The 13,011-nt window shown below is 53.3% G+C and overlaps 1 protein-coding gene across 20 annotated transcripts in view; it reads left to right on the top strand.

The window, feature by feature from the left end:
• Window positions 1–13,011, top strand: part of AGAP1 (ArfGAP with GTPase domain, ankyrin repeat and PH domain 1) — a 549,180-nt gene that overhangs the window by 326,717 nt on the left and 209,452 nt on the right. The window lies entirely within an intron of this gene.

Raw genomic sequence — 13,011 nt, 5'->3', positions numbered from 1 at the left:
CCTGAGCCGAAGTCGGACGCTCAACCGACAGAGCCACCCAGGCGCCCCTATTTCTAACATTTGAACGGTGAAGTGAATCAGTCAAATAATTGCAGGAAGGCTCTGCTACCCAGTCTTCTTTTTGAGTAATTTTAAATAATTACATGAAGAGCAACGTGTCCAATAGTATTTCAATTAGCTGCGTCTTAAAAAAAAAAAAAGAGTATTCACCAAGATTGTGTTATTTGCTGAAATGTAGGCGTGCAGTCATTTAATAATGTTGCGAGGCCTCTAAAATGAGCAGGACCGAATCTCTGTACCCGCGGATAGCCATCTGCAACTCCAAGGGCTATTCTTCCCCTGGAGACCCCCCTCCCCAGTATCTGCACCCACTAATATGTTACAGCAAATGGGGCATGAAATACAACACTTTATATATAGTATGTACTAAGTGATTCTTATATGGAAACAACGAGGCCATTTTTAACATGCTGACACAATGTTTGCAGTGTTTCATCATTGGATTGTCCTGATTAACAGTCAGCTTCTCTAGTGGGACCCCGGAGTAATTTCTTTTTTAACGCGATGAATCCGATTTGTTGGACACTGCTTCGTCCCGTCGCGTGTTTTAAATTGTGACCTCTGAGGACTTGGGAGTGGAGTAAGCAGCTACAGTGTGCTCTGTGGGCTCACTTCCCTTGCTGCATTTTTGGCCAGTGCTGAGAAGTTGGATTCAGACGTTTTCTCTTGGTAAGCCGTCACAGGCACCGTTTGATTTTGCTGCCTGGTTGGGGCAGGTCTCCCTTGTCTGTGGCAGCAGCAGTCTGCCTTTGTCGCGGCCTCGGAGCTGGCACAGAGGCGATGCTCGCGGGGGACATTTGGTAGAAGGGAAGCACATCCGGGCTGCCCACGTTCCGCGTCGCCTCTGTCACCCCGATACACTACGTACATTCGGCAGGGCAGCCCCTGCCTGTGACCCAGGGGGAGGGGCGGCCCCTGCCTGTGGCTTGGGGGTGGGGCGGTGGGGGGTGCATCCCCTACCTGTGGCCCGGTGGGGGGGGGTGGGCGGCCCCCACCTGTGGCCCGGGGAGGGGGAGAGGCGGCCCCCGCCTGTGGCTCGGGGGGGGGGGGGGGGGGGAGGGGGGCGGCCCCCGCCTGTGGCTCAGGAGGGGGCGGCCCCTGCCTGTCTCCCCTCTCCTTGGCTGCAGAGGCATGCAGACAGGCCGGCTGGGTTTGTTGTCTGTGAAAAGACCCACTTGGGGTCCCTGGTGGGCAGCTGGTGGTCTGGCAGCAACACTCATTCTTACTCAGCAAGAGAATGACTCTGGGGATGACCCTTTACCTTCTCCACCCGTGTCTGTGTAGGTCCGCGTTCGTGAGCACAGACGTGCGTGCCCATTTTATCACGATTTCCGTCAGCCTGTCATCTCCTCAAGTGGAAGGGGTGGGGAAGACCCTGGAATCTGTAGAAAAGTTCTCCCTGACACCTGTGCCGTTAGCAGAACTTAAAACGGACCTTCTGGGGGAACAGAACCATTCTGAACCCTGCCCTATTCCTTGCTCGAACTTACTCCTTTAGGCAAAACATCAGGAGCACGGATGCCCCCTCCAGCTGGGACATCCTGGGGACCGGGCACCTGGCGGGTGGCCATCTCAAAGAGGAAACCAACCTCGTAGCGTATTTGGACCACCAGGGACCCTGCTGTCCTGGCGATAGCTCCATGGACAGACAGCCCCAGAGCAGGACACTGACTGGATTTGTTTTTCCAGACGCACAATCTCTTTTTTTTAAAGAATTTCCAATCCGTTGGTGATAGCATTGACTTTCCCAGAAACTAAGTATTGCCGCAGCAGTGGGGGTCATCATCTCGTTGTTGTGATCGGACTGGCAGCAGAAGGAAATGTTTGTGCTACTCATACGCCCATGGGAGTTTCTGCAGGTCGGGGCTTGGCGTTCTCAGGGACCGCCGTGGGACTCGTTGTCCGTGCCAGCAGGGACAGACAGTAGAGGCCACCGGGAGCACTGCGTTGACAGCTTCTGAGGCTCTTCATGACAAGTGCCACGTGCCATCAGTCCAGGCGAGGGAAGTGGGAGCCCATATGCCAAGGGGACGCCATCCCTGGGTGAGGACTGGCCTGAAATCGAAACACGGCTGTTGGCACAAACCTCGCTCTTGTCCTTGCCCAGGAGGAAAAACGAATCCTTCCCTCCTCTGATTTCTGCAGTAGAAATTCCGTCCTAGGCTTGAACTGCCTTCCACTCCCTACGGCCACATCTTAATTTCCATAAGGGAAGAATCCTGAGGGCCACACCCTGGGTAGTGTTTCTCGGCATGCCTCCCCACGTGCAAAGTCGTGGTTTACACTTAGGGTGTGGGCAGTAAGACTGTTTGTATTGCTTTGGTCTCTGATGAGATCGCTCGATGAGCGTGTCACTTCCGACCCGTTTCCCCACACAGTGCAGGGCATACGCACGTGGTGACAACAGGTGTGCAGGTGGAGCCCCACAGACCACAGACCAGGTGGATTCGGAGTCGGGCTTTGCCGCTCCCTGGTCATGTTGCCTTGCACAGTTATCTAATCTCCACGGAACCTTTCCTCGCTCGTGCTGATGGTTCTGCCCCTTCAGCTACTTGTGCGTTCATTCAGCGGGCATATTTTGATCACTTGCTATTTGCCAGGTGACAGGAAACAAATGGGCAAGACGAGAGTGGCCCCTGCGGTCGCCCCGCGAGCGAGGCAGAAACGAATGGCTGGCACCGTCTGGACAGCACTGCCCGACAGAAACAGAATGTGAACCACGTGCCCCATTTCAATTTTAATTTTCTTTCGGCAGCCACGTTAGAAAGAGCAAAAACAAGGGGCACCTGGGTGACTCAGCCCATTAAGCACCCTACTCTTGATCTCTGCTCAGGTCATGATCTCACCGTTTGTGAGTTGGAGCCCCACGTCAGTCTCTACGCTGATGGTGCGGAGCCTGCTTGGGATTCTCTCTCTCCCTCTCTCTCTCTGCCCCTCCCCTACTCGTGTACTCTCTCTCTCCCTCTCAAGATAAATAAATAAACTTTAAGAGTAAAAAAAAAAAAAAAAATGAAGTTTTAATGTGTTATTATAAGCAAACGTATCCAAAATTGATTCAACGTGTAATCAACATAAAAAGTTATCTTTTTCTCTTACTAAGCTTTCGGGAGTGGGTATGTCGGTGAGAACTGACCACGGGTGGAATCTGGTTGTCACGTGGGGCTTGCGGTGGCCCTCAGAATGGAGCTGGTCCAGAGTGAGGGGCCGCTGACGCGGACAGGGAGGCACCAGCCGAGGAGGAGGGTGTTCTGGGCTCCCGTCTGCACAGGCTGAGATCGCACTGGCTGTGGGACACCAGGTCGTGCTGTGGGCAGCCATGGTGAGGCTTTGCAGGGCAACAGTGTAACCGGTCGAGAGAATTAAGCTCTGAGCGTGGCAGCCGTTGAGAGTCAGGTGGGTGAGTAAGTGGCAGAAACACAGGAGAGAAACTTGGAGCAGGAACAGGTGCGTTTCCAGGAAGAACATAGTATCCACAGTCGTTGGTGGACGGATCTCCCGTGCAGAGAACTTCCAAATAGCTTCTGCGGACGTGAAGTCTTCTCCACAGCTCGCCTGATATGTCAGCTTTCGACTCTCGTTCCGCCCGACTTCAGCGCACAAGCCTGGCCCTCGGATGTACGTTAACGGACAGTTGCCAGAGCCTGTGCAGCGTGTGTGGAGACGATGGCTCAGGGATCGTTTGCTCGAACAAAGAAGCAGCTGCAGGCTTTACGGGAGTCCCTCTCTGCGGTGCCCCTGTGTCCCCATGCAGGTGCGCACACCGGGTTTTGTGAAATGCCCACCGTGGCTGGAAGGCATCGGGCCCCTCCATCGCTAGCCTCGCTGGCACTGCCTTGAGGGGGCGGGTGCCCTGGCTTCCTGGGCAGGTGATGGAGTTCAGGTTCTTCTCTTTTCTTTTTTTAGCTAAAACAGAACCCCCCCCCCCCCGCCCCCACCGGCTGCACAGAGCCACTCGCAGGCAGTGGCCTGCTGGCCCCCGGGGCCCATCGGGGCGGGAGGAGAGGCCGCCGCCCAGGGGGCCGAGTGGCTGTGCCCCGTGGAGCCCCAGGGAGCCCCCCACACTCCGGTCGGTGTCGGGGATGTCCCCCCGCAGCCATTAAGTGCAGATACCGTCATCCCTGCTGCTGAAAACCTGGTGACAGGAAGGGGCAGGTTTGAAAGGCAAGAAAAACGAGGTGATCAAGAGATAATATTAACTGGAAAAATCAAGAAGGGATCTGTCAGTCCCGGTGCAAACACGTTCCTTTCTTAGCGGCCTCTCCTTTTCTGTGGCCGAGGGAGGTGTTTTGTGAAGGTGGTGGTCGCGGGGGGGGGCCCAACACGGGCGGCTTCGGCGGGTTTTTTCCCCGCCCACGTTGAGCATCCATCTGGTTCTCTCTTTGGGACTTAAGAATTCCAGCCAGAGCCAACGTGAGGCGGAAATCTCCGCGGCCTCACGGCCGACGCGGGGCCCCAAAGGGGAGAAACCCAACAAACTTTTTCCCCCGCTTTGCCGTTTTGTTACTCCGTGGACACGGTATTAAATCGGATTCCGTGTCCATCATTATTAAAATGTGAAGTGTGTCGGTCACAAAGCATCCATTTCGGGGCAGTTAGCTGAATAATTCCTTTCTTTATTATCCCAAATTACTGCTGAGCTCTGGAGAGGGGATCGGTTTAGCCAATTATTGCCATTTGAGCTGGATTTGTGGGTGATTAGCTCCTGGTCGAATCCAGTCCGGGCCGGCGCTTTGAAGCCCGCGCCGTGTGATTTTCTCAGCAGTGAGGTAGGAATAGACGCGGCTAATGACAGCAAGGTCGCGCGGGTGAGCTGACCTGTGTGTGGCGCGGGCTTGGGTTTCACAAATAGGGCATCCACAATAACAAGTGTGGTGCTAACCCTGCCGTGCATAATCGGGGCTTTCTAGGATTGTCGGAGATGCTGACAGCTCAATTACAGGGTAACCCTTTGTACCCTACAGCCTGGCAGAATAACGGGAATATTACTAACCAGCGAGGGGAGGGGGTCACCAGGGAGCTGGTGAGAGATCCAGAACCCGCTCCTCCGCCCCCTCCCCCACGCCTTCCCGGCAAGAACAAGCTGGGAGAAAAGCCTCCATTTGTGGGATAATAGATCCTCTGGAGGAGAGAAAGGGGCACAAATATTACGAAAAAAGCAAACAAACAAAAATTCAGTTGGGGGGGCGGGGGGGGAAATCCTTCCTGTTGTTTCTATGGAAACACTTGAAACTGGGAAGAAAGTTAAGATGGTCTAATTGTGGCCGAGCTCCCCTGTGCTGGCCAAATTGGTCCGTCTCCTCCTGCCCAGGCTCTCATCCAGGCATCGTGTCTGTGGATTTGCTGCAAGTTTTCCATTTGAGGAGAATCTGGGGAGACCGGTTAATTGGGAGTATTTTCCTGCATGCGGTGAATGATTATGTTATTGATTTCCTGCTGTCACCCAAGATCAGCGTTTTCTACACCTTGAACGACAAGCTGTTCTGACCTGTGGCGTGTCTGGTGTCTTGTCATTGTTGCCACGCTCGCTTTTTTCCTCTTAAACCCTCTTCTCACTCGTCCAGGTTTAACTTGACAGCGTTTTAATTGAATGGCAAAGATGTTACTCTTTCCCCACGTTTTAATGTTTGGTTTTTTTTTTTTTTTTTTTTTTTTTTAATTTTTTTTTCAACTTTTTATTTATTTTTGGGACAGAGAGAGACAGAGCATGAACGGGGGAGGGACAGAGAGAGAGGGAGACACAGAACGGAAACAGGCTCCAGGCTCTGAGCCATCAGCCCAGAGCCTGACGCGGGGCTCGAACTCACGGACCGTGAGATCGTGACCTGGCTGAAGTCGGACGCTTAACCGACTGCGCCACCCAGGCGCCCCTAATGTTTGGTTTTTAACTGCTTGCATGTTTGGGGACACTTTAGATTTTTGGAGGCGTCCTAAGACTAGGGCTGGCTTGTAAATTCGGCTAAGTATTATGGGGACTAAACATACACGGGTACTGAGAAGGGAATCTGGGAGCCCACGCCTGCACGCACGGCCCAGCCCCCCCTAGAACTCCCAGGCACTGGAGGGACCTGACCCATGTGTCCCATCTGTTTGGGGACCAGGGGTTAGAGGCACCTCATAGACCCTCGGGGAAGGACATCCTGTTGGGACTGAAAAGCAAGACTCCCGTGGGAGCTGTAGGGACTCCCCCCTTCTTCTCCTGAGGACACTAACCATACTGGATTAGGGCCCGTCCTCACGGCCCCATTTAACCTTAGTTACCTTTTTAAAGATGCTGTCTCCACACGCGGTCATATCATGAAGCATGATGGGCATGGTAGGACTTCCACACATGAAGTTCAGCTCATAACAGCCAGTATCTAAGGGTCTGGGTGACGCTGGTTTCAGTAGAGGTTATGAAGCCCGGGACCCAGGACCCGCGCCTCGGGGCTGAAGGGTGGGGCGTGTTCACCTGGACGGTAGGCAGGAAGGGGAGGAAGCAAGGAGGGCGTTTCAGGGAGAAGAGAATTTGCAGTTGTAATTCCAAGTGACCCCCGTCGGCTGCTTTCGCAGCCTGGGCTGCCTGCTTTCGTGTCCTGGGGCTGGGCTCCACACCCTTTTTCTGTAAAGGGCCAGAGAACAAGTACTTGGGGCTTTCTGCAAGCCCTGAGCTTGGCCAGGTGAAGGCAGCCACACCTGCGAGTGGAGGTAGCCTTGTTCCCGTTAGAGCTCATTTGCAAAAAGAGGCAGAAGGTTAGATTTGGCCCATAGGCCAGACTTTGCAAGCCCCGGTCCTGTGGGATTCCCAGCACCAACGGCTCATGTTCGAGTGCCCTGGACTGGGAGATCCTGTCGAACAGCAGTGCACAGAGGGCTCAGGGTCCCCCATCACGACCCAGACTTTGCGGCCATCAGCGCTAGGCCCGTGTGTCGGTGATGGGGGGCCGCGGGGGTGAGGCCTGGAGAGACTTTACAATCACATCAGGTGCTACGTGTGTGACTTTCCACTCGTCTGGGTCCAGGCACGCTCTCAGACAGTGTGCATTTGCTGTTTGCGAAGGACAGCTTAGCATAAGGGGAGAGCAGGGGCAGGACAGGTAAGTTTTCATTCTGGAAGAGTAGCTAGGTATTAGGAGGGACAGCAGGGAGCCTTTGACGTGGAGGAAGGATGTCCCTGCTCCTGGTACCACCCCTGTGCTTTCCTCAGTCTAAAGATGAAATTCCGTCCACCTTCCACCCACCCAGATACAGTTTTCTAGGTGGTTCGATGTTTAGTGTGCTCTGTGCCCAGCGTGGGGCTCGAACTCACAACCCTGAGATCAAGAGTCGCGTGCTCCACCGGCTGAGCCAGCCAGGAGCCCTTCTAGGTGTTTTTTTGTTGTTGTTGTTGTTAAGTCAGTTATCTTAAATAAACCACAAGTTTAATGCATGTTACAGGGAAAAAAGAATCTCAACTAGAATCAAAGTAAAAAACACAAATGTGAAGACTGAGCGATTGGAGTTCACACTCAGTGGGTCTCCGTTACACCAGCGTTTCTCTGCAACGTTTCAGAAGTACGTTGAAAGCTTTACCTGCTATAATGTGAATTTGTTCAGCACTGTTAAGAAGGTGAATCATAAAACACGGAGGAACCATAACAGGTGTTCGTTACAGAACCAAAGAAGTACTCGAACGTCACTTTTTTTTTTTTTTTTTGGAAGTATAGAAACATTAAACCTTTCTGAACTCGGGTGGAAAAACTTGCGTTTTTAAACTTGGTAATTTAGGAAGCTGTCGGGACCCCCCTCAGTGCAGCAGGATAATTCCATGCATGTCACTGCGAGGTCAGGCACACGCTCCCCTCCATATTCAGTCACAGATGTGTGCGTGGCCTCCAGCCGCTGTTCACACAGGTAGAGAAATGCCACCTCGGGAGAAAACGTGGTCTGATCTTCCCACGGAGCAGCCCGCAGCCGGCTAATGCCCCCTTGCCATGTGGCACCCCGGCCATTAAATGTCCCCCCATGTCATGATGAACTCTGTGCTAACAGACCCCAGCGCCACCCGGTCCCTTGGACTCGAAACAAAGACCGATCTGCCTGGCTAAGATCCCCAGTCTCTAATGCAGTCGGTAAATCTTTGTTGGTAAATAATTGCGATCGAGCAGAGTTTTAATATAAATTTATGAGTGGTGTCTTATCCCAGCTCGGGGCTGCGGCAAACATTAGGGATGGATTTCAGACTCAGACGGCACTTGCGTTCATTACGTTAACTTTATAAGTTATTTAAAGCTTGTATGCTTAACGTTGCTTTTGGCTTTCAGTGATCTCTTGGGACGCGGCAGACAATACACGTGACGAATAAAGAGATTGCGGCCAAAAGACAATTCTACCCTTTGCTCCACCACAGGAAGAGTTCCTTGAGCAAAAAAACAAACAAAAAAAAAAAGCAGGAAGTGCCTGCCCGGAATCCCGGTCTTCCGGCCGTAGATCATCAAAACCACAGTCTTTCTGATGCGCCAGCAAACTAATTAGGTGGTGGCAATTAGATCAACACGTGACATTTCCACATAAGATGACAGGAACGTTTGAGCGGTCACAAAGCCCTTCCGTTGCTTACTATGCAAACAAGTAAAAGAGATCGAAGCTTTAAAATCGGTCTGGGAGGGCAGAGTGATTCACAGAGAGGCAGCCTGGCATTGGGGTCACAGGTATAGACCGCTGCTCCTGGCTCTTCCTACCACGCTGGTCCCTACTCGGGCAGTTAACCCAAATCATAGTGGTTTGTTTAAAACCATAACCGTTTTATTATTTCTCAGGCTCCTGTGGGTCGGGAATTTGTGCCAGGCGTAAAGGGGACATCCCTGCCCCACGGGTGCTTTCGGCCAAGATCGTTTCTTCGCTGACGTCTTTCGTGCCTCACCAAACGTGGCTCAGAGGTCTGGGCACGGAGCCAACAGCTCAGGGGCGGTCTTGCAGCTGGGACCTCGGCTTCTCCTCCCCGTAGCCCCAAGATCTCCCTCTTGCCAGCCTCCCCAGCAGGATAGTCTGAATTCTTACCAGGCCAACCCGGGGCTCCCAAGCAAGTAAAAACAGGAGCTGCCAGATTTTCTGAAGGCTTTGGCCGGAACAGGCCCAGAATAATTTACACCACGTTCTGCTGGTTGAATTGAGTCAGAAGGCCCGGGGACCACACAGCAGCAGTTTTTTGAGGGTCATCTTTGGAGACCAGCGAGTTCAGTCCACCCTCCCACGTGCAAGGCACCTTCACGCTGCCCCTGGATTCGCAAACCTCTCATCCCACCATGGCCTCTGGCTCAGGCTCGAGGTTTGGGGTTGTCATTTTCATCAGGGGCACGTTTGGAGGAGGCTCTTTGGATACGATCCTTGCCATCTGAAGACCTGGGGACTCCAGAGACAAGATGCCCTCCACACACGTGCACACGTTCACATCGACCCAGTGCTGACACAAGACAGAGCTGAAGCAGGTGCCCTTTCATCCAAAAAGGAGGAGAGGGCGGGACACCCGTAGCAGTTACTGATCCGTAGCGGCTCTGAACGCAGCTGGCACATACTGCTGATCACCCTGCTCTGGCTACAGGGTGTGTGTTCTCCCCCTGGGGCCTCCTACTGGGTCTGGGGCTCTGCTGTCTCAGCCGACCTTCCTTTTCCGTAAGAAATGGCCTGTTTTTTTGCAGCTGTGTGGCTTTTCAGCCTGCTTCCTGCTGGTCTTAGTTGGAGGGTCAGGGGACTCTTTTAATTTCAGACTTTGTCTCTATGCCTTGTAGTCTAACCTGGTACAATTCCTTTAAAATCCTTGTGGGTGTCCTTTGTATCAAATTGTAATTTATTCCATTAGACAAAAGCCAACCCACAGATCCTTGTCTGTGGTCCACACGTGCTCTCTAATTGGAAGGGTCTGAGAGGCCCTGCCTTAAGTCTTAGAGTTCTTGAGATGGGGGTCCGACGGCCGCAACCTTGCTGGGTCTTCATTCGGAGATCACATCTCCTGGCATCCCCTGGGTTAGATCTTTGTTCTGAGGTGAGTTCTTACCCTGAGTCTTCTGCTGGCAGAAGAAGCCAGGAGTAAGAAACGATTTTTCTCCTGTTGGTGTTTAAATCGGGAGTATTTTCTCTAATTCTACCGAAAACCTGCCTTAAGCAGCGTTGATTCCCCGCTACCCCCAGGTTCATCAGAACCAGTAACACAGTGGGCACGTTCTGCTCGGAAATGTCCTCTCCCGGCTCCGTGCTCCCCGGGCACCCCGGCTGTGCTCCACGTTCCTGCAGGGAGCAGGTCTGCTGTTGGCTCGGCCAGTGCCCAGCTTGGGCACCCTTTATGCAAACTCCGGTAGCCTTTCCCTTCCTGTCCTTGTAGCCTCTGTGAATAGCTGTTCTGTTCCTGCCAGCCTCAGCCAACTGCCTGGTTCCGAGCCAGTGCCACGCGTTTGTGGATTTTATCAAAGCAGTAGAAGGTACTAAGTCTGTACTTCTTATCTGTCGTTGCCTAAGAATCTGCCCCAAAACTTAACGATTTGAGAAAACCATCATTACTTCTCATAATTTCATGGCTCAGGACCACAACAGGGCACAGCGTGGCTCCCGTCTCCGACCTCCCCACAACAGAAGCTGCAAGCTGCCAAGATTTCCGAACGTGCAAAACCAGTGTAGACAGCGTCTCTACCAGTTCTCTTGGTTAAAGTGAGGCTCAGGCATCCCCGAGTCGGGGTGGGGTGGTTCTCACAGGGGCACATGTACCTAGAAGCAGTGTGTTGGGAGCCATCTTTGGAGACCAGCCGCCATGCCAGCTGTGTAGGGAGGTTACAGAAAGTCTCTGTGCCTCATTGGCCTCATCTGTAAAATGGGGATAATCACAGCAACTACTTGCATCAGGTTGTGAGCTTTCGGTGGGTTAATACTTGTAAGGCCCTTAGAGCAGCACCTGGCTCGCAGCCCAGGACTGTTTTGAAAGTGAAAACTAAACAAAAAAAACTTTTTTTTAATTGAATGTTTATTTACTCTTGAGAGAAAGAGACAGAGCCTGAGCGGGGCACGGGCAGAGAGAGGGAGACACAGAATCTTTTGCGCGTGCAAAAGTAGCATCTGAAGACCAGTGTGCATCTTGACCTTCGCCCGTGCGGTTTTGCCCTGGGTCACACAGCGCCAAAGAGGCTTAGAATCATAAGGGCCGTTTGCACTGGCTGACGAGGACTGTCCCCCGTGTGGCTCTGGCAGAGAGCCTTCTGGCCTCTGGCCTCTTCTGGCTGGTGAGACCATGGTTTCGTGCCCTTTAACAGCTGAAAATGGACTCTTTTTACGTTTTCCATCTTCTTGGTACTTCGGTGGACAGTGTGTAAGTTCGGGACGGCCGAAGCTAAGAGGTGAAGCCTGAGGGGCTCAGCCTGATGCCGCGAGGGGGCTGCTGGGACAGTAGTGCTTGTTTCCTGTGCGTAGAACTCCGTCCCAAAGGTGCACGGTGGGTTTGCAGTCTTTTCTTGGGCACGTTGGTGGGCGCCGTGTTCAGAGGAGGGCCCCACACTGGTAGAGCCACCGGGACCTTTTGCTTCTCAAAGAGTCTGGGACTAAGAAGGCGTTCCTGGTGTGTAGGCACGTGGTGGGTGGGGTCTCTCGCTGGGACTTTGTGGTGGCTCCCCTTGTTTCCTGCAAGTGAGGGCAGGACTGCAACTGAAGGGGGACCCCCCCCCCCCGTCTCGTGTAGCTGCAGGGCCCGGAACCAGGCTCGGCCTCACCCCCCCGCTTCCCCCTGGAAACAGACGACTCCTCTGCCAGCCCCAGCTGTCCAGACCCACGCGCCCCCTGGCACAGTGCTGTCCAGGCAGGACCGGGTGACTCCGGACACGGATCGTGCAAAATAGTAGTCTAGCGGACTCAGGATCGAGTGGTTTAACTTCTGGTGTCTGTTTAGACTCCGAAATGCCCTGACTTTTTCCCTTGGTACAAATGCTCTTAAAAAATCAGTGTTTGGATTTAATTGTCAGGAAAAAGAAAAAAAAAAAAAAAAAAAAAGGAAGGGGGAAAAACTGAGAGAAACCGTGCTTTTGATCCACTGAAGCTGTTTGCAGCGTCTTGTCATTCGTCGTCCGATCGAGCCTCTGATTACAAAGCCTCGCCCTGCAGCCTCCTTGGCTGCTCATCGGAGAGTGCGTGTTTCTTGGCGCCTCTTAGGATGGGCCCTTGCTGACAGTCGCAGACAGGTGGGGTGCGGCGACCAGCCCCTCCAGTGTTCTGGCTAAACGTGGAGGCTCACACAGTCCAGGGCTGGCGGGCCCTAACTTGGGGGCAGCGGGGCGGCCGGGCGGCTTTGTCGCCACAGAAATCCCGGGGGGTCGGGCAGTGAACCCAGCCGGGACCCAGGCCGGAGGACAGAGGCACGGCTCTTCAGACGCCGGGGTGTTCTTCAGCCCTGCTGACTCCTGCAGCATTTGAACCATAAGCAGAGAGGATTACCCTGCAAGGTGAACCATAGAATTTATTTAAGATTGTCGAGACGTGCGTTTTCTAGCTTTCCCAGCCCCAAGATCAGTCCACCTGGGGTAGTTCCCCGACGATGTCATCTCTTCTCATCACCTCCTGGTTGGACTATTTCCCTTTACCCCCTTAGGACGAAGTCCCGACAGCCCTCATTGGGGAGAGGATAATCGTGTGTGTAGGATCTGCTCCCAAAAATACCACAGGCTGGCCAGGAGCGGTGGGGTCCGTGTGCACGGAGACCCGGGGATGGGGTGCCTCTCTTTGTCTGCATGGGGCGGGCCAGAGCTCACTGAAGCCCAGAACCACTCTCAGCTACCAGTGACACCGAGGTGACCCCTGCGCCTGGTATTAGAATTACATCTCAAACGGGCATTGGGAAAATGTGAGCCCACAGGAGAGCCTCTGTGAAGTTCTATTGAGCTAAGTTTAAAAATCTGAGAAATCCGCCGGAGAGGGAAATTTAATGATTTTAAGTGATGGCTTGTTGACCATCGAATCACCAAT

This window comes from Neofelis nebulosa, chromosome 2 (genome assembly GCF_028018385.1).
Source record: "Neofelis nebulosa isolate mNeoNeb1 chromosome 2, mNeoNeb1.pri, whole genome shotgun sequence".
In the NCBI taxonomy this organism is placed as follows: Eukaryota; Metazoa; Chordata; class Mammalia; order Carnivora; family Felidae; genus Neofelis; species Neofelis nebulosa.
The sequence above is the reverse complement of the archived record's forward strand: the minus strand, read 5'-3'. Positions and strand labels throughout refer to the sequence as shown.